This window comes from Herpailurus yagouaroundi, unplaced genomic scaffold, assembly GCF_014898765.1.
Source record: "Herpailurus yagouaroundi ecotype Mexico unplaced genomic scaffold, PumYag 67793, whole genome shotgun sequence".
In the NCBI taxonomy this organism is placed as follows: Eukaryota; Metazoa; Chordata; class Mammalia; order Carnivora; family Felidae; genus Herpailurus; species Herpailurus yagouaroundi.
This window is the reverse complement of record NW_024420586.1, coordinates 5651557-5673795: the sequence shown is the minus strand read 5'-3', so window position 1 is coordinate 5673795 and position 22239 is coordinate 5651557.

Here is a 22239-nt window from a genome sequence, read left to right as displayed (position 1 = left end):
AGCATGTTGTGAAGCAAGTGTTGAAACTCAAGCTTGCCTGACTCTAATGTCTATAATCTTTCAATTAATGATGCTCTAATTAGTTCAGTGACTAGAACACAATATGTGAGTAATATATATTTGATGAATGCATACAAATTACTTTTGTACTTTGTTCCTTCGAGGCAATATCATTTTATTGTCTCACACTATAAAAGGGGTACAATATCAATCAACCTGTGGATGATAGGAAAATATGTGAGTGATATTGCAACAATTTATATTAACATAATCTATGATAGAGAATTTCACTACATCTGGAACACCTAAAATTAGAATGAATTTCAGAATGTTAAAAGAAGGTGTAATAAAGGAAAAAATACTCTTATTTAAAAGATAGAATTTGGGGTGCCTGGGTGGTTCAGTCAGTTAAGCGTCCGACTTCGGCTCAGGTCATGATCTCACGGTCCATGAGTTCAAGCTCCACGTCAGGCCCTGTGCTGACAGCTCAGAGCCTGGAGCCTGCTTCAGATTGTGTCTCCCTCTCTCTCTCTGACCCTCCCCCATTCATGCTCTGTCTCTCTCTGTCTCAAAAATAAATAAACATTAAAAAAAGAAAGAATTTAATTTTTTTTCATGTTTATTTTGAGAGAGAGAAAGAGTGTGTGCGCTTGTGCACATGAGAGTTGGGGGTGGGGCAGAGAGACAGGAGAGGGAAAATCCCAAGCAAGCTCCACACTGTCTTTGGAGACCGATGTGAGGCTTCATCCCACAAACTGTGAGATCATGACCTCAGCAGAAACCAAGAGTCAGACGCCTAACCAACTGAGTCAACCAGGCACCCCTAAAAGATAGGACTTGTTAAATGCTTCTTTTAGATAGAGCGAGAGCTGTTATTTTATGGAATTATATATAATGAAAACTGTGCCACAGTATTGCCCACAATCTCTTGAAGAGTACAACAATTCAAATATTTCAGGGAAAACAGGATAGTAGAAAGGTGTGGAATGATAGAAAGCATAATTTGTTTGACTGGGATAGAAAAAGTTGACTGATGTAACAAAGCCAAGGATAGGTGTTTTTAAAAAAAAGACTTTATAAGACAAAGGAAAGAAACAATATTTGTTATGGTTGAAGTGTGTCCCCTCACCAAAAAATATGTTGAAGTCTAAACCCCAGGACCCTCTGAATGTGACATTATTTGGAAATTGGGTCTTTGCAGATGTAATCAAGTTAAGATGAGGTCATTAGGGTAAGTCTTAATCCATTAGGACTAGTACATTTATAAGAAGAGGGAAATTTCAGGCACACACAGAAGAATGCCATCTGAAACCACAGACACATTAAGAGAAGACACCTACGTGCAGACAGAGGCAGAGACTGGAGTTATATTGCCACAAGCCAAGAACACCTAAGGCTACCCAAACCTAGAAGAGGAAAGGAAGGATCTCATAGGGAGACTTCATAGGGAGTAAGGCCCTGTGAAGATGTTGATTTCAAACTTCTATTCTCTAGAACTTAAGAATAAATTTATATTGTGTAAAGCCCCTAAGACTATGGTACTTTCTTATAGCAGTTCCAGGAAACTAGTAACACTATTTTTGATATTTCATTGGGAAAAAAGAAACCCTAAAAACAAACAAAACAAAAACCTCCACACTTATCTTTTCATAGGCCATAGAGTATACAAAGTTGTTTCAGAGTGAAGAGTTGTGTGAAACCCTCTATTTTCACTCTGTAAATATCTTAACGTAGGTATGTTCTCATTCTTGACAAAGATTCAAAGTGAGAATGAAAGCTTTTTCACTGTTTTATAAATCTGTGATAACATGGTTTTTCTTTGTCTTCAGTGACAAATATGATTGTTTTCCCTCATTGCTCTGTTTGCCAAATCTTGACAAACGAAGAGCAAAGAAAGGTTGAGCCAACTTATATTTTCCTCTGAATTAGCAAAGTTTTTTTGAGGCTTGAGTCTCAGTTACTTCATAATTGCTTCAAGGTCACATTTTACTTTGATGTAGGGTCCTAATCAAAGCAAACCACCAGAATACAGCAGTATAAAAATGAATAACTTATTTGTATGAGTTATTTATTACTGTGTAACAAATTGCCCCAAAACTTAATGGCTTAAGCCAACAGCACTTATTATGTCACAGTCACTTTGAGTCAGGAATCCAAACACAAATTAACTGGGTCCTCTGGCTTTAGGTTTTTCTCAAGACTGCCTACATCTATAGGCTCAACTGGGAAGAATCTGCTTCCTCCTTTATTCAGGTGGTATTGGCAGGATGAGGTTCCTTATGGGCTGCAGGATTGATGCCTTAGATCCTCATGAGCTGTTGACTAGAGGCCTTACTCGGTTTCTTAACATGTGGGCCTCTCTTTAGAGCATCTCACAACATGGTGGCTTATTTTATTAGTGAGAGGGCAAGAGAGAGTAGCGGCAAGAAAGAGAACTACAGCACAATAGAAGCCATATACCTTTGTAACCTTATCATACAAATGATACCTCATCACTTTTGCCATATTCTATTCATTAAAATATTCTAATAATTCCAATTATATTCATTAAAAGCAAGTCACTGGGTTCAACCTTTACTTATGGGGAGGGAATTACATAAAAGTATGAATACCAGGAAATTGGATCACTGGGAGCCACACTAGAAACTGCCCACCATATTGTTGTGAGGTCAAATGATAAATATGGCTACTACCATTAAATGATGATATATCTATTTACTGCAATAACAAATTAATAATAACTTCTCATCAGCTGAATCAATAAGTAGGTATAATCTTATTTTAAAAAAAGTCTTTGCAATCAATAATTAAGAAACTACATAAATTTCAATGGAAAAGTAAAAGAATGAATGAGAATTCCAAGTTAGTATTTTGGCAAATTCATGTATCAATTCCAAACACTTAGCCACCAGTTTTACATATTCTGTACTGGATGAGAGCAAAAACTTTGAAGTCATACACACATGAGTTCAAATCTAGGGTACACCACTTAATAGTTGTGTGACTTTAGACAAATTATTTAAAACTTTTGAGTTCTATTTCGTCATCTGTAAAGTGAGCACTAAAGCCTGCATATGAGATATTCAAATCTGATCTTACATGTAAGGTACTTAGCAGGAATAAATAGTAGCCATTGTTATTTTATGAGTTTTACTATTTTAGGATGATCATTTGCTCTTCAGTAAAAGAGAGAGTTATAATTAGAAGAAGGAGTATTTCAGTATCAGTGAGAAGATAATTATTGATGCCAGGAGTAACACTGGGCAGATATATAAGCTTCATGTATGGCAAGCAAAGATACAAAAAAATCATTGAACATGAGAAAAATTCTGCCCATAAACAGAAAAAGAAATGTGGCTCAAAGAAAGTATAGGGAACAAAGTTGGGGAATAGACAGTACATTGAGGTATAAAGAAATAGGATGATGAAATTTGGCAGATTCCTACCAAAGATATCCTTACACCTCAGGGACTAGTTTCATTGATATTCACATGTATGACAGTTTTGTGACCTAAAGATTCAGCTTGAGATCCATGGAAGATTTGTTGCCTCCATCAGTCGGCCCAATTCTTCATTCTTCCTGTATCCACTCCACTGGGTGCTTCTCTCACTAATAAGCAGTGGGGCATCAGGGATGCTGTAAACATTCTGTACCATGAGACAGTGCCAGACAATGATGTCTACACAATTCCCTCTCACAGGTGCCCTTCATTTGGTTTTCCATGGATTCACTGTCCCATGATCATAAGACTCTTCAAAAGAACAGTAAACACACATGTCCTACTCTTTGCCAGGTATTTTTACACACACACACACACACACACACACACACACACACACACACATAACCAGCATGCTATTTCTGAGCTAGTGATTATATCATGTGTATAGAAGAGAAATCTGGATTTTTGAGAAGAGTTAAGAGAAATGGCTAAAATCACAGAACTCATAAATGGCTGATGTTCGGTTTAAAAATAGGTCTTCTGACTCCTAGTTAAGTGAGTTTCCACTAAGATTCTTGGGCCAATAAGATGTTAGAATTAGGGGCAGATCAGATTGATCTAAAAGGTAATCAAATAATTTAGGATAATAAAGTTTTTAAATGACTTTGTGTTCATTTGCATTTGATTTATATGTGCTTCCATTTTGCAAAACAAAATATTTTCACAGAGCACAATGTAATGGATATGGCACAGTAATTATTGCAGCTCACATGGTAAAGCAAGAAAATTCCGGTTTATAAGCACAAGCAGTGGGTCTATGTTTCCTCATGTATAACAACGAGCAAGAAAATTTCATCAGAAAATTCTGTTTCTGAACTTATAAAACTCTGAAGAAAATAAATTTATACTTTTTCTTCTGTTTTTTAATTTGTTTACTGTGTTCTTTTTGGTAAAGCCAGGAATGAGTAGTTTATACATCTATAAAATGCTGTATAATGGCAGTGTAAATAACCACAAACACATATTTATTAGGGATGAATAGATAAGCTAAAGTGAACTAGAATAGCTAAAACAATTTTGAAAAAAGAAGACTGTAGTTGGAAGAATCAAACTATTTGATCATACTATTTGATCATAGCTGTATAGCTACAATGTGATATTGCGAGACACATAGATGGCTCAGTGGAACAGAAGGGAGAACCAAAAAACAGATCCACACAAATATGTCCAGCTTATTTTTCCCCAAAGTGTAAGAGCAATTCAATGGAAGAAAGATCATTGTTTTCAGCAGTGCATGAATAATTAGACATCCCTAGGCAAAAATAAACAAACTATAACAACAATAAAATACCTCAACCCAAACCTCACACCTTATACCAAAATAAATTCAAAATGGATTACAGACTTAAATATAAAATTATCAAGTTTTTGGAAGGGAACACAGGAAAAAATATTCATGACCTACAGTTAGGCAAAGAGTTCTTATACATGATACCAAGAGCACAATCTATTAAAAATATAAGGATAAGTTGGACATCACCAAATTAATTTTTTTTTTTTGCTTTGGAAAAAAAAAAAACTCTAAGAGGATTAAAAGATAAGCTACAGACTAAGAATATTTGGAAATCACGTATCTGAAAAAGGACTCATCTGATATTAAATGTATCAAACCAACATGCTGTATACCTCAAACTTATACAATGTTTTATGTTAAACTGTATTTCAATAAAAAGAGTAAAAAGAGTACATAAAAAACTCTCTAAAGTCAACAGTAAGAAAATGAACAACCCAATTAGAAAATGGACAAAGGCTTGAATAATCATTCTATCAAAGATGGCCTGCATGGACTTCTCTAATGAAGTAGAAGGTGAAAAAGTTTTGGAAAATATTTGCTTTGCTTATATGGATAGCAGCCTTTTCCTTCTTCTCTTCTTTCATATTCCTGTCTGGAAAATGTATGTAATGTTTGGAAATATGAAATCTATCTTGAAATGAGAAAGATAAAACTCATTTGATCAGTATAGTGGAACAAGGAGATAAAAGAAAACTGATACCTGTATGACATTATTGAGTTACTGTATCAGCCTGTCCCCTATTTCTCTAGATTTCCTCTTTCCTTTGAATATATTCCCATGAAAAAAAATGTAGAAACTAAATACACTGGCAATATGAGTTATCTGTATTGCTTGAGAACATCGATTCTGCTATAGAGGGCAAGAAAATAAATGGGACAGGTAAAACTCATACAAAGTATTAAGCATAAAGAGCAATTTAAGCAAGTAGCTTATGAATTATAGGTGAAGCTCACAGGATTTGTTAAGAATAAGTGGGGTGCCTGGGTGGCTCAGTCGGTTAAGTGTCGGACTTTGGCTCAGGTCATGATCTCACAGTTTGTGGTTCAAGCCCCGCGTCGGGCTCCGTGCTGACAGCTCAGAGTCTGGAACCTGCTTCAGATTCTGTGTCTCCCCCTCTCTCTGCCCCTCCCCTGCTCATGCTCTGTCTCTCTCTGTCTCAAAAAGAAATAAAAACATTTAAAAAAAAAAAGAGTAAGTAATAAGTAAGCAAGTGTCTTGTAAGCCATAGGAACTTCATAAGATGAGTTAAACTTAGATAGTAAGTTAGCAACTGGTGGAAGAGTCCAAGCCCTGGTTAAAAGCCTATGTGTGATTGTTTTTTAGGCCCGACCATAGGCAGTGGCAGTGACCACAGGCTTTATCTGACAGGCCTCATGGGGGAAAGCTGCACTCCCCACCCCAGAAGTGGTACACAGTCAATACGGTGCAGTCTCTGAAGGGAGTTGCAGCCAAGGACTCAGGCCCCCTGGCTGGTCATGCTATTTCCTGTATTTATATTCCCAGCTCCTGTGCCTTCATTTGTAGGTCTCTTTATCTGAGGCCTCGAGCAGAGGTATTGAGGAGCCTCTGCTGAGGCCTTCTTATGGAGAAGGAGAGGGGGAAAACCTGAAGACACTTTTGTCCACTCTGACTCAGTATTCAGTACTTTTCCATTCCTAGCTCTCCCTCCTTGTCTCCCCCCAGCCCCATCTCCACTTCAGGGTCTATAAAACTATCAGAGCATTTGGTGACTCCGTCAAAAGTGAGACAACCCACACAACTGTGCAGAGCCATTTGACCCTTGACCTGTGAGCCATTCCATGGGGGAAAATGGAACAGAGTTAGCACTTCCTCCTGTTTTAAACTCTCACTTGTATCATCACAGTGAGTGATTAAAGGCTTAAGTCTTTCATTTTTAGCTTGCTATTTTAATCAGCCACTCTGACACCTGACAGCTCAGCTGACCTTCTTAAACTGGTAATACATATAAATATGTAATATATGATGGAAACAAATATCACTTATAGATAGAAAGGGATAGAAAAACAAAGTAATAAACATGGCAAACTTGGGCATCCATGTGTTTTATGTCATACGGGCCCATTCTGACCACACATGACGTCTGCCTAAGTAACACACGTGTGCGTGCGCGCACACACACACACACACACACACCATAGTTCTTCATAAGGCGCATTGGTGAGCTCCAGCTATGGACCAGGCATATTGCTCCCACATACCTCCAAGTGAGCAAGCATGTGTTAGGCACAGAAGATTTATTTTGACCCACTTGCTCAAAACTGAATTATTTTTTAAATTTCCTTCTTTTTTAAATTTTTCAATTTAAATTCTAGTTGGTTAACATATAGTGTAGTATTAGTTTCAGGAGTAGAATTTAGTAATGCATCACTTACATATAATGCCCAGTGTTCATCACAAGTGTCCTCCTTAATACCCATCACCCATTTAGCCCATCCCCCTCCCACCTCCCTCCATCAACCCTCAGTTTATTATCTATAGTTAAGAATCTCTTATGGTTTGACCCCCTCTCCTTTTTTTTTTCCCTATGTTCATCTGTTTTGTTTCTTAAGTTCAACATGAGTGAAATCATATGGTATTTGTCTTTCTCTGACTGATTTATTTCACTTAGCATTATACTCTTTAGTTCCATCCATGTCGTTACAAATGGCAAGATTTCATTCTTTTTCAAAACTCAATTTTTGTCCTCATAATCAACTTTCTGGTCAACAAAGTAGCAGTAGAGAAAGGCATATGAAGTTTGCACAACCCATGATCAAGTAGGACTTGAAGGTGGAAAACAGTCCTTCAACTCCCATCTCGTATTCTGAGTATGTTAACCCATATCTTTTCTCAATCTTTCCTTTTAACTCTGTGATTTAAATGGATTTATTAAACTGTGATTAAAGTACCTTGATCTGGCCTGTTATTTTTGGTTCTATATGACATCTGGTGAAGCTTGCCAGGTAGTATATGTGGAAGCAACTATTGCATCAGAGTTATTTCCCATGTAGTATCAGTTAAGACTATATACATTTTTCTTTGGGACCTACTTTGTTTTTATATGCAGAATATTAATGGCGATTCGTTTAAAATGTTTCTGTGGTTACAGTTATAATTGACTTTTTAGCCCAAAAATAAATTAAAAGACTGTGTTTCTCAACTAATTTCTGGGCCAATACATTGGATTTTTTTTAATGTTCAGTTTTTAGTTAATCATGATCATAGAAAATGACACATCTACCCCTCTGAATTTATTTCAAAGCTCTGTATGACGTATTACATGACCAACCTGTGAAAAATTCCAACACTGTATGAAAATTATTTCTTTTTAAAAATCCTGTTTTCCCTTTCCCTTCCTCTTTCTCATTTACCAAGTGATATGTTAGCTTCTAATTATTAAAGATTCCAGTAGGAGTGTTTAATTTTAAATTTCTTGCTGTATTTGTAGCAGACTAGAGGTTGAAGTATTTTATCTTTGGATGGACTATGCAGTTCTTTTGTGTTGTTTTTTTTTTAATTTGTTTTTTCAACGTTTATTTATTTTTGGGACAGAGAGAGACAGAGCATGAACGGGGGATGGGCAGAGAGAGAGGGAGACACAGAATCGGAAACAGGCTCCAGGCTCTGAGCCATCAGCCCAGAGCCTGACGCGGGGCTCGAACTCACGGACCGCGAGATCGTGACCTGGCTGAAGTCAGACGCTTAACCGACTGCGCCACCCAGGCGCCCCTGGACTATGCAGTTTTAACATGTTATTTGGAGGGTGCCTGGGTGGCTCAGTCGGTTGAGCGTCTGGCTTAGGCTCAGGTCATGATCTCACAGTTTGTGGGTTCGAGCCCCTCATTGGGCTCTGTGCTGATGGCTCAGAGCCTGCTTCAAATTCTGTGTCTCCCTCTCTCTCTGCTCCTCCCTCACTCATGCTCTGTCTCTCTCTTCCAAAAATAAATAAAAACATTAAATTTTTTTTAAAAATAATATGTTATTTGGATATAATCATAGATACACATGCAGAGATAAAAAATAATAGAGACATCTTATGTACCCTTTACTCACTTTCCCTCAATGGTAACATCTTATGAAACTATATATAGTACATTAGAAGAAAACTATATAGTGTATATTAGAAAACATAGGGGAGAAGATTCATGCCAATTTTTGCAGTGATTTCTTCAATTTGACACCAAAAGCATAGAAAAAAAGTAGAAATAGACAAACTGGACTACATTAAAACTTAAAACTTCTTTGCATTAAAGCACATAATCAACAGAGTGAAAAGGCAGCCTACAGAATGGGAGAAAATATTTGCAGATCATATACCTTATAAGGAGTTAATAACAAAATATATAAAGAACTCCTTCAACTCAACAACAACAAAACAAGTGACCCAATTAAAAAAAATTTTTTTTAATGTTTATCTATTTTTTGTGAGAGAGAGAGAGAGAGAGAGAGAGAGAGAGAGAGAGCAAACAGGAAGGGGCAGAGAGAGAGGAAGAGAAAATTCTAAGCAGGCTGTCAGTGCAGAGCCCAACGCAGGGGATCCATCTCACGAATCGTGAGATCATGACTTGAGCCGAAACCAAGAGTTGGATGTTTAACTGACTGAGCCACCCAGACGCCCCCAAGTAACCCAATTTAAAAATGGGCAAAAGATCTAAATAGACATTTTACCAGAGAAGACATACAGAAGGCCCACAAGCATATGAAAAGATGCTCAAAATCACTAATCATTAGGGAAATAAAAATCAAAACCACAATGATGTATCACCTCACACCCATTAGGAAGGATGCCATCAAAATATCAGAAAATAGCAAGTGTTGGTGAAGATATGGGGAAATTGGAACTCTTGTGCACTGTTGGCAAGAATGTAAATGCAGCAGTCACTGAGGAAAACAATATGGTGGTTTCTCAGAAACATTAAAAATAGAATCACTATTAGATCTGGCAATTCCACTTCAAGGTGTATACCCAGAAGAATTGAAAGCAGGACATTGAAGAGATATTTGCATACCCACACTCATAGTACCACTATTCACAGAAGCCAAGGCATGGAAGCAACCCGAGTGTCCACCAATGGGTGAATGGCTAAAGAAAATGTGGCAAATACATAAAATGGAATATAGTTCAGCCTTAAAAAGAAAGGAAACTCTGATATATGCTACAACATGGATGGATCTTGAGCACATTATGTTAAGTGAAATAAGCCATTCATAAAAAAAGGCAAATACTGTATGATTCCACTTATATGAGATATCTAGGATAGTCACGGTCATAGAAACAAAACACAGTGGTGGTTTCCAGGGGCTAGGGAAGGGGAAAATGGGGAGTTTCTGTTTAATGGGTATAGATTTTCTTTTGCAAGATGAAAAAGTTCTGGAAATTGGTTGCACAACAATGTGAGTATACTTAACACCACTGAACTGTATACTTAGAAATGGTTAAGATGGTAAATACTATGTTGTATGTTCTTTTTATCACAAAAAAACACACCTATAGTAACATCACCACCAGGATGTTAGAATTTTGACATTGTTACAATCCATAGTCTTACTTGTATTCCTGTGTGTGTGTGTGTGTGTAAATTTATTTAATTCTACAAAATTTTACTATGTTTCAGTTTGTGCATCTACCAAAAAAGTAAGGCACAGAACAAAACCATCACCACAAGGATCACTCATTTCGCTTTATTTATTTATTTATTTATTTATTTATTTATTTATTTATTTTTTATTTTTTTAAATAACTTATTTATTTTCTAATTTACATCCAAGTTAGTTAGCATATAGTGCAACAATGATTTCAGGAGTAGATTCCTTTTTTTTTAAGATAGAAAATAAATTTTATTTTATTTTTTTTATTTATATATGAAATTTATTGTCAAATTGGTTTCCATACAACACCCAGTGCTCATCCCAAAAGGTGCCCTCCTCAATACCCATCACCCACCCTCTCCTCCCTCCAACCCCCCATCAACCCTTAGTTTGTTCTCAGTTCTCAACAGTCTCTTATGCTTTGGATCTCTCCCACTCTAACCTCTTTTTTTTTTTTTCCTTCCCCTCCCCCATGGGTTCCTGTTAAGTTTCTCAGGATCCACATAAGAGTGAAACCATATGGTATCTGTCTTTCTCTGTATGGCTTATTTCACTTAGCATCACACTCTCCAGTTCCATCCACATTGCTACAAAAGGCCATATTTCATTTTTTCTCATTGCCACGTAGTATTCCATAGTGTATATAAACCACAATTTCTTTATCCATTCATCAGTTGATGGACATTTAGGCTCTTTCCATATTTTGGCTATTGTTGAGAGTGCTGCTATGAACATTGGGGTACAAGTGCCCCTATGCATCAGTACTCCTGTGTCCCTTGGATAAATTCCTAGCAGTGCTATTGCTGGGTCATAGGGTAGGTCTATTTTTAATTTTCTGAGGAACCTCCACACTGCTTTCCAGAGCGGCTGCACCAATTTGCATTCCCACCAACAGTGCAAGAGGGTTCCCGTTTCTCCACATCCTCTCCAGCATCTATAGTCTCCTGATTTGTTCATTTTGGCCACTCTGACTGGCGTGAGGTGATACCTGAGTGTGGTTTTGATTTGTATTTCCCTGATGAGGAGCGACGCTCAACATCTTTTCATGTGCCTGTTGGCCATCCGGATGTCTTCTTTAGAGAAGTGTCTATTCATGTTTTCTGCCCATTTCTTCACTGGGTTAGTTGCTTTTCGGGTGTGGAGTTTGGTGAGCTCTTTATAGATTTTGGATACTAGCCCTTTGTCCGATATGTCATTTGTGCAAATATCTTTTCCCATTCCGTTGGTTGCCTTTTAGTTTTGTTGGTTGTTTCCTTTGCTGTGCAGAAGCTTTTTATCTTCATAAGGTCCCAGTAATTCACTTCTGCTTTTAATTCCCTTGCCTTTGGGGATGTGTCGAGTAAGAGATTGCTACGGCTGAGGTCAGAGAGGTCTTTTCCTGCTTTCTCCTCTAAGGTTTTGATGGTTTCCTGTCTCACATTAAGGTCCTTCATCCATTTTGAGTTTATTTTTGTGAATGGTGTGTGAAAGTGGTCTAGTTTCAACCTTCTGCATGTTGCTGTCCAGTTCTCCCAGCACCATTTGTTAAAGAGACTGTCGGGGCGCCTGGGTGGCGCAGTCGGTTAAGCATCCGACTTCAGCCAGGTCACGATCTCGCGGTCCGCGAGTTCGAGCCCCACATCGGGCTCTGGGCTGATGGCTCAGAGCCTGGAGCCTACTTCTGATTCTGTGTCTCCCTCTCTCTCTGCCCCTCCCCCGTTCATGCTCTGTCTCTCTCTGTCTCAAAAATAAATAAACGTTAAAAAAAAATTAAAAAAAAAAAAAAGACTGTCTTTTTTCCATTGGATGTTCTTTCCTGCTTTGTCAAAGATGAGTTGGCCATACTTTTGTGGGTCCAGTTCTGGGGTTTCTATTCTATTCCATTGGTCTATGTGTCTGTTTTTGTGCCAATACCATGCTGTCTTCATGATGACAGCTTTGTAGTAGAGGCTAAAGTCTGGGATTGTGATGCCTCCTGCTTTGGTCTTCTTCTTCTTCAAAATTACTTTGGCTATTGGGGGCCTTTTGTGGTTCCATATGAATTTTAGGATTGCTTGTTCTAGTTTCGAGAAGAATGCTGGTGCAATTTTGATTGGGATTGCATTGAATGTGTAGATAGCTTTGGGTAGTATTGACATTTTGACAATATTTATTCTTCCAATCCATGAGCAGGGAATGTCTTTCCATTTCTTTAAATCTTCTTCAATTCCCTTCAGAAGCTTTCTATAGTTTTCAGCATACAGATCCTTTACATCTTTGGTTAGATTTATTCCTAGGTATTTTATGCTTCTTGGTGCAATTGTGAATGGGATCAGTTTCTTTATTTGTCTTTCTGTTGCTTCATTATTAGTGTATAAGAATGCAACTGATTTCTGTACATTGATTTTGTATCCTGCAACTTTGCTGAATTCATGTATCAGTTCTAGCAGACTTTTGATGGAGTCTATCAGATTTTCCATGTATAATATCATGTCATCTGCAAAAAGCGAAAGCTTGACTTCATCTTTGCCAATTTTGATGCCTTTGATTTCCTTTTGTTGTCTGATTGCTGTTGCTACAACTTCCAGCACTATGTTAAACAACAGTGGTGAGAGTGGGCATCCCTGTCGTGTTCCTGATCTCAGGGAAAAAGCTCTCAGTTTTTCCCCGTTGAGGATGATGTTAGCTGTGGGCTTTTCATAAATGGCTTTTATGATGTGTAAGTATGTTCCTTGTATCCCGACTTTCTCAAGGGTTTTTATTAAGAAAGGGTGCTGGATTTTGTCAAAGGCCTTTTCTGCATCGATTGACAGGATCATATGGTTTTTCTCTTTTTTTTTGTTAATGTGATGTATCACGTGGATTGATTTGTGAATGTTGAACCAGCCCTGCATCCCAGGAATGAATCCCACTTGATCATGGTGAATAATTCTTTTTATATGCCGTTGAATTCGATTTGCTAGTATCTTATTGAGAATTTTTGCATCCATATTCATCAGGGATATTGGCCTGTAGTTCTCTTTTTTTACTGGGTCTCTGTCTGGTTTAGGAATCAAAGTAATACTGGCTTCATAGAATGAGTCTGGAAGTTTTCCTTCCCTTTCTATTTCTTGGAATAGCTTGAGAAGGATAGGTATTATCTCTGCTTTAAATGTCTGGTAGAACTCGCCTGGGAAGCCATCTGGTCCTGGACTCTTATTTGTTGGGAGATTTTTGATAACCGATTCAATTTCTTCGCTGGTGATGGGTCTGTTCAAGCTTTCTATTTCCTCCTGATTGAGTTTTGGAAGAGTGTGGGTGTTCAGGAATTTCTCCATTTCTTCCAGGTTATCCAATTTGTTGGCATATAATTTTTCATAGTATTCCCTGATAATTGTTTGTATCTCTGAGGGATTGGTTGTAATAATTCCATTTTCATTCATGATTTTATCTATTTGGGTCATCTCCCTTTTCTTTTTGAGAAGCCTGGCTAGAGGTTTGTCAATTTTGTTTATTTTTTCAAAAAACCAACTCTTGGTTTCGTTGATCTGCTCTACAGTTTTTTTAGATTCTATATTGTTTATTTCTGCTCTGATCTTTATTATCTCTCTTCTTCTGCTGGGTTTAGGCTGCCTTTGCTGTTCTGCTTCTATTTCCTTTAGGTGTGCTGTTAGATTTTGTATTTGGGATTTTTCTTGTTTCTTGAGATAGGCCTGGATTGCAATGTATTTTCCTCTCAGGACTGCCTTCGCTGCGTCCCAAAGCGTTTGGATTGTTGTTTTTTTCCATATATTTTTTAATTTCTTCTCTAATTGCCTGGTTGACCCACTCATTCGTTAGTAGGGTGTTCTTTAACCTCCATGCTTTTGGAGGTTTTCCAGACTTTTTTCTGTGGTTGATTTCAAGCTTCATAGCATTGTGGTCTGAAAGTATGCATGGTATGATTTCAATTCTTGTAAACTTATGAAGGGCTGTTTTGTGACCCAGTATATGATCTATCTTGGAGAATGTTCCATGTGCACTCGAGAAGAAAGTATATTCTCTTGCTTTGGGATGCAGAGTTCTAAATAGATCTGTCAAGTCCATCTGATCCAATGTCTCATTCAGGGCCCTTGTTTCTTTATTGACCGTGTGTCTAGATGATCTATCCATTTCTGTAAGTGGGGTGTTAAAGTCCCCTGCAATTACCACATTCTTATCAATAAGGTTGCTTGTGTTTATGAGTAATTGTTGTATATATTTGGGCGCTCCGGTATTCGGCGCATAGACATTTATAATTGTTAGCTCTTCCTGATGGATAGACCCTGTCACTATTATATAATGTCCTTCTTCATCTCTTGTTACAGCCTTTAATTTAAAGTCTAGTTTGTCTGATAGAAGTATGGCTACTCCAGCTTTCTTTTGGCTTCCAGTAGCATGATAAATAGTTCTCCATCCCCTCACTCTCAATCTAAAGGTGTCCTCAGGTCTAAAATGAGTCTCTTGTAGACAGCAAATAGATGAGTCTTGTTTTTTTATCCATTCTGATACCCTATGTCTTTTGGTTGGCGCATTTAATCCATTTACATTCAGTGTTATTATAGAAAGATACGGGTTTAGAGTCATTGTGATATCTGTATGTTTTATGCTTGTAGTGATGTCTCTGGTACTTTGTCTCACAGGGTCCCCCTTAGGATCTCTTGTAGGGCTGGTTTAGTGGTGACAAATTCCTTCAGTTTTTGTTTGTTTGGGAAGACCTTTATCTCTCCTTCTATTCTAAATGACAGACTTGCTGGATAAAGGATTCTCGGCTGCATATTTTTTCTGTCTAGCACCCTGAAAATCTCGTGCCAATTCTTTCTGGCCTGCCAAGTTTCAAAAGAGAGATCAGTCACGAGTCTTATAGGTCTCCCTTTATATGTGAGGGCACGTTTACCCCTTGCTGCTTTCAGAATTTTCTCTTTATCCTTGTATTTTGCCAGTTTCACTATGATATGTCGTGCAGAAGATCGATTCAAGTTACGTCTGAAGGGAGTTCTCTGTGCCTCTTGGATTTCAATGCCTTTTTCCTTCCCCACTTCAGGGAAGTTCTCAGCTATTATTTCTTCAAGTACCCCTTCAGCAGCTTTCCCTCTCTCTTCCTCCTCTGGGATACCAATTATGCGTATATTATTTCTTTTTAGTGTATCACTTAGTTCTCTAATTTTCCCCTCATACTCCTGGATTTTTTTATGTCTCTTTTTCTCAGCTTCCTCTTTTTCCATAACTTTATCTTCTAGTTCACCTATTCTCTCCTCTGCCTCTTCAATCCGAGCCGTGGTGGTTTCCATTTTGTTATGCATTTCGTTTAAAGCGTTTTTCAGCTCCTCGTGACTGTTCCTTAGTCCCTTGAACTCTGTAGCAAGAGATTCTCTGCTGTCAGCTATACTGTTTTCAAGCCCAGCGATTAATTTTATGACTATTATTCTAAATTCACTTTCTGTTGTATTATTTAAATCCTTTTTGATCAGCTCATTAGCTGTTGTTATTTCCTGGAGATTCTTCTGAGGGGAATTCTTCCGCTTGGTCATTTTGGATAGTCCCTGGCGTGGTGAGGACCTGCAGGGCACTTCCCCTGTGCTGTGGTGTATAACTGGAGTTGGTGGGCGGAGCCGCAGTCAGACCTGATGTCTGCCCCCAGCCCACCGCTGGGGCCACAGTCAGACTGGTGCGTGCCTTCTCTTCCCCTCTCCTAGGGGCGGGATTCACTGTGGGGTGGGGTGGCCTGTCTGGGCTACTTGCACGCTGCCAGGCTTGTGATGCTGGGGATCTGGCGTCTTAGCTGGGGTGGGTAGGCAAGGTGCACGGGGGCAGGAGGGGCAGGCTTAGCTTGCTTCTCCTTAGGTGATCCACTTCAGGAGGGGCCCTTTGGCAGCAGGAGGGAGTCAGATCTGCTGCCGGAGGTTTGGCTCCACAGACGCGCAGAGTTGGGTGTTTGCGCGGAGTGAGCAAGTTCCCTGGCAGGAACTGGTTCTCTTTGGGATTTTGGCTGGGGGATGGGCGGAGGAGATGGCGCTGGTGAGGGCCTTTGTTCCCCACCAAACTGAGCTCTGTCGTCCAGGGGCTCAGCAGCTCTCCCTCCCTTTGTCCTCCAGCCTTCCCGCTTTCTGAGCAGAGCTGTTAACTTCTGACCTCCCAGCCGCTAAGTCGCGCTTGCTGTGGGAACACAGTCCGTCAGGCCCCTCCGCTTTTGCAAGCCAGACTCGGGGGCTCTGCTTGGCCGGCGAGCCGCCCCTCCGCCCCAGCTCCCTCCCGCCAGTCCGTGGAGCGCGCACCGCCTCGCCGCCCTTCCTACCCTCTTCCGTGGGCCTCTCGTCTGCGCTTGGCTCCGGCGACTCCGTTCTGCTAATCCTCTGGCGGTTTTCTGGGTTATTTAGGCAGGTGTAGGTGGAATCTAAGTGATCAGCAGGACGCGCGGTGAGCCCAGCGTCCTCCTACGCCGCCATCTTCCCTCTCTCTCTCATTTGGCTTTTTTTATAACCCCATCTACCTCCCTCTGGAAGTTTCCTCACCCCTGCCTAAATCCTAGAAATCACTAATCTATTTTCCATTTCTGACATTCTGTCTTTCCAAAATTTTAGAAATGAAATCATATAGAATATAACATTCTGGCACTGACTTTTTTCACTAAACATAATTCTCTAGATATCCATCCAAGTTGTTGTATCAATAGATCATTCCTTTTTATAAACAGGAATTCTCAAAATTTTCTGGTGAGAATGAAAACAGTTGCAGCCACTTTGACAAGCAGTTTGTCAGTTTCTCAAGATGTTAAACATTGATGTATCATAGTGTTCACCAATTGAAAACTAGGTTTCTACAGAAGAAAAGTGAAACACAGGACTCTCCAAGACTCGTATGTGAAGGTGTTTAGAAGCAGTATATATAATAACCAAACAAATAGCAAAATGGGAATATCCTTCAGCTAGTGAATAGTCAAAAGGTTTTGCATCCATACAAAGGGATATGAGTCTATATCGGTGAGAAACAACATTGTGCTACTTACTACAGGGCTGACGATCCTCAAGCACATCATGATACATGAAAGAAGCCAGCAACAAAAGACCACACATGGCATGATTTCCATTTATAAGAATTGTCGAGAAAAGCCAAATCAATAGAGACAGAAAGCAGATTAGTAGTTTCCCAGAGGTAGGTAGGAAAGAAGAGTGGCAGCAAATAGGTTCAAGCTTTCCCTATGCGATAATTTCTAAGATTTAGATTTTTCTGAGGGTTTTACAACTTGGTATATTTACAGAAAACCATGAAATTATACGCTTAACATGGGTGCATATTATATAAACTACCCTCTGTAAAGTTGCTTAAAAACATCAATTGCATTTCTATATAATAGCAATGTATAATCTGAAATTGAAATTTAGAACACAATGCCATTATCAATAGCATGAAAGAGAATGATTTCTTGTAAAATTATTATCAGTTGACCAATGCACCGAAAATTATAAAATATAACTGAAAGTAACAAAAGATAGTATAAATACATGTAGTAACATTCCAGACACATGGATTTGAAGAATCAATATGGATTACATGTCAGCATTCCCAAATAGATCTACAGATTCAAGGTCATCATTCTCAAAATGCCAGGAGTGTTATGCATAAATGGATATGCTAATATTGATGGAAATGCAGAGGAGGCAACATGGACTATACTTCAGAAAATTTAAAACCATCACTATCCAAAAGACTCCATCAAGAAACAGCAAAGGCAAGAATCAACTAGAAAAATATTTCTAACTCATATAACAGATAATAAATGTGATTAAAGAACATATAATGACCACTTTTACTCAAGAGGAGGAACACAAATAACCCAAGATGTGAAAACAGTATCACCTTCATAAAATAGTAATGGTGGAAAAAAATGATGCAACCACTTTGGAAAACAAATTGGCAATTTTTAATAATATTAACAATTTTCTTTCCTACAGGAAACAGCAAGGGCACAACCAATAATCTAAAAGAAATGAAAACAATCCACATGATAACATGTACATGAAGGTCATAGCAGCATTTTTCATATTATCAGTAAAGAGGAACCACCACATGTCCTTCAACTGAGGTCAGATGAAAAATAAAACACATATATACCCACACAGTGTAGTACAATCCCATGAAATACAAATCCATGTTAATGTATTAGAAGATTCAACATTGTTAAGATGCCAATAGAATCAGGGAGACCTACAGATTTTAAAACATGGCTATTAAAATCACAGTTATATTTTTTAGCAGATATTGACACAGACACTAAAATTCACAAATTAATGTCAGCGTTCCAGAAGAGCCTTAAAAAATTCTTGGAAAAGAAGAACCAAGTAGTAGAATGAAAACTTTTTCATTTCAAAACTTAGAAAGAATGCTACTGGTAATTGGATATAAACACAGACCAAACGAACAGAATTCACAGTCCAAAACAAATGCATATATTTTTCAACAAAAAAATTTGGCAGAGTTGCCAAATGATTTGATTCAGAAATAATATTTTTTCCACAAAAGATATTGGAATCATAACACATCATCATGCTAAGGATAATTGAAAGACCTTAATTCATTCCTCCTCCAAAAGCAATTAATGAACAGTAGATAACCGACTTACAAGTAAAGGCCCAAACATTAAAAACATTAGAAGAAAATGGAGTCCTACATCTTTGTGCTCCAGAAATATGCAGTGATCACTTAGGCAAAACACCAACAACCATACATGCAAAAAAGAGATGAATCTATCAAAACTAAAACCTTTTAGAGATCGAATACCAGTATTAAGAAAGAGCAATAGTAAGTCACAGACCCAGAAAAGTATTTGGAAATCATATATTAGGTAACTGACCTGTGTTTTGAATATGTAAAAAAATCTTTTAAATGCAAGAACATGAATAAGTAAAAGTCAATGCAGGCAAAAGATGTGAATAAAAATTTCACCCAAGAAGATGTGCAAATTGCCAGGAGTCCTATGAACAGATGCTCCAAATCATTTGATTTAAGGACATAAAATGTCCAAAGCCGTTTTATAACCACAGGAAAGGGAAAATTAAAAAAAAAAAAAAGGAAAGAAAGAAACACAAGTAACAAGCGTTTTGAGGATATAAAGAAACTGGAACTCTCACACCTTGCTGGTGAGAATGAAAACAGTTGTAGCCACCTTGACAAGCAGACTGTCAGCTTCTAAGATGTTATAAATTGAGTAAGATTCAGGAATGTTGTAAAAATAAATTTGTACAAAAGAGAACTGAAACACAGGTCCACCCAAAGACTTGCAAGTGAAGGTATAGGAGCATTACATATAGTAACAAAAAAGTGTAAATATTTAGAATGTTCTTCAACCGGTGAATGCATAAAGTTGGTGCATCCGTAAAATTGAGTATGAGGTAATACATTATGAAGAAACAACATTATGACATATACTACAGGATGATGATCTTCAAACAATTATGCTAAGTAAAAAAAGAAACAAGACCAAACACATTGTATGACCCCCTTTATAAGAACTGTCCAAAAAGGCAAGCAATAGAGACAGAAAGTAGATTTGTGGTTAGGTAGGATTGTGGGTGGGAACAAGGATGGCTGGAAATAGGCACAAGGTTAGGATCTGGTATAGTATTATAGCTATGTTAAAAACTGAATTCTGGCGATGGCTACCTACCCAATTTTTTTTTTAATGTTTATTTATTTTTGAGAGAGACAGAGACAAAATGTGAGTGGGTTAGGAGTAGAGAGAGAGAGAGACACAGAATCCGAAGCAGGCTCTAGGCTCTGAGATGTCAGCACAGAGCCTGACGCGGGGCTAGAACTCCCGAGCTGTGAGATCATGACCTGAGCCGATTTCGGATGCTCAACCAACTGAGCCACCCAGGCGCCCCAACCTGTTTCTTTACTAAAATTCACTGGATTGTTACATGTGTGAATTTTTATGCTAGGTAAATCAGACATCAATAAAGTTGTTAAAAAAATCAATTCTATTTTTCCATGCCAGAAATGTAAAGTCAGAAATAAGAATTTAGAAAACATTATCATTGTCCGTATCACAAAAAAGAGAAGAATTTGGTGCAAAATTACTAGCAGATAAGCAGATGCGTACATATTTTCTGCCTTGGTGCCTTGTTTGAGTCTTTGCTGTTCTTTTTCTCCTTTCAATACAGAGTGAACAACTTATGATTTTTTTGAATTGCTTTTATATATCATGTGCACTCAGTAGCCTGTGCGTCTAATATAACAATCCTTTTTTTGCACAAAAGGAAAGAAACTTGTTTAAAGCATACAAATAATTGGAAGTATTGTGAAAATAAAGTATAACTTATTTACACAGTATTTTCACTCAATTACATACTCATTGTTTCCAAATAAGACTGATCGGATTCTAACTCATCCATATCTATAAAGCATATGGGGATACCTCATTTAGCTTGAGCATAAAATTACAAGTTGTTTTGCTTTTGTTTTCATAGTTATTATCATTGTAATCTGGATATATTATTCATTTTCTGTCGCAAATGGGGGCATGGGGAATTCCTACACTTCAACGGTCACACTTTCTTCTCTTTTTGAGTTAGTACAATAAAGATTTTATAAGTTTTAAATGGAAGAGGACTTGTGAAGCTCTGGAGAAGGATTTGAATTTAATCTGAAAATCATTGTGAGAACAAAAATAGTTTTGAAAGGTTTGAATTTTCACCAATTAGTAGTTAAGACATTGTCAAGAGATGTGTAAACACTATACAAATACTTCCCTACATCTATCGGCATTTTTGTTTTGCTGTCCCTGAAGAGATGAATAATGTTTAATAATCCTCCAACTGTATTTGAAATTGTTAATACTTGCTAATTGGCAAGGCTGAGATACTCAAATTCTCTCATACCATTATTAAAAACAATACTTAAAAGAATTTGCCTAGGTGCCAACCATATGTCTCTATCCTTGAAATGACATCAATTAGAAATGCCAAACACCAGAGGCACCTGGGTGGCTCAGTCGGTTGGGAGTCTAACTTCAGCTCACGTCATGATCTCGTGGTCCATGAGTTCAAGCCCCACGTCGTCTGTGCTGACAGTTCAGAGCCTGGAGCCTGCTTCCGATTCTGTGTCTCCCTCTCTCTGACCCTCCCCTGCTCACACTCTGTCTCACTCTCTCTCTCTCAAAAATAAATAAACATTTTTTAAAAATTTAAAAAAGAAATGCCAAACACCAGAAATATCTGCTTCAGTTTCTTATACATTGATTTAAATTCTAGCTCATTCACCCTGATTTTCTGTATTGTAGAGTATTCAACAACAAAGCATATCTAACTCCATGGAGGCCACACATCCTTTCCTCCGCAGCCACTATGCATTTTCCTGCTTGAGTCAGGTCAGTTCATTTGAAGCAGAGAATCACTCTTTTGTGGAGGCTGTCTGAATAGATGACATCTCAAAACTTTCTAAAATGGTGTACAAATGGGAGTGGGAAACTCTTACGGCTTGTAGCTAGCCACACCTTCCACTTCAACCCAAACCATGACTGTGTACCAGAACATTCTCCCTCATGCTTTAACCCTAATTAGCAAAACCCAAGTCAACAGAAGTGAAGTGGAAATAAATCTATTTGAATCTAGATAAAGGACTGGATTTTTGTATTAAATTATATAATTTGATGTACTATAATACCAAAGTATGTCTTACGTGGTTTTATTATATTATACAAATTAAGCCATTCAATGAATCTAGTTTTGTTCCCCCATCACCAATTACACACTATTGTACAAAAAGTTAAATAACCTTTATGCATTTACTATTTGAAAAATCACCTTTAATCATGTCTTGTATTGATAAATGGTGAACATCTCAAGCCCATTTTGCATGTCTTTGTGAAAAGAGTGCATGCTGTCTTTCCCTGCGCGTAC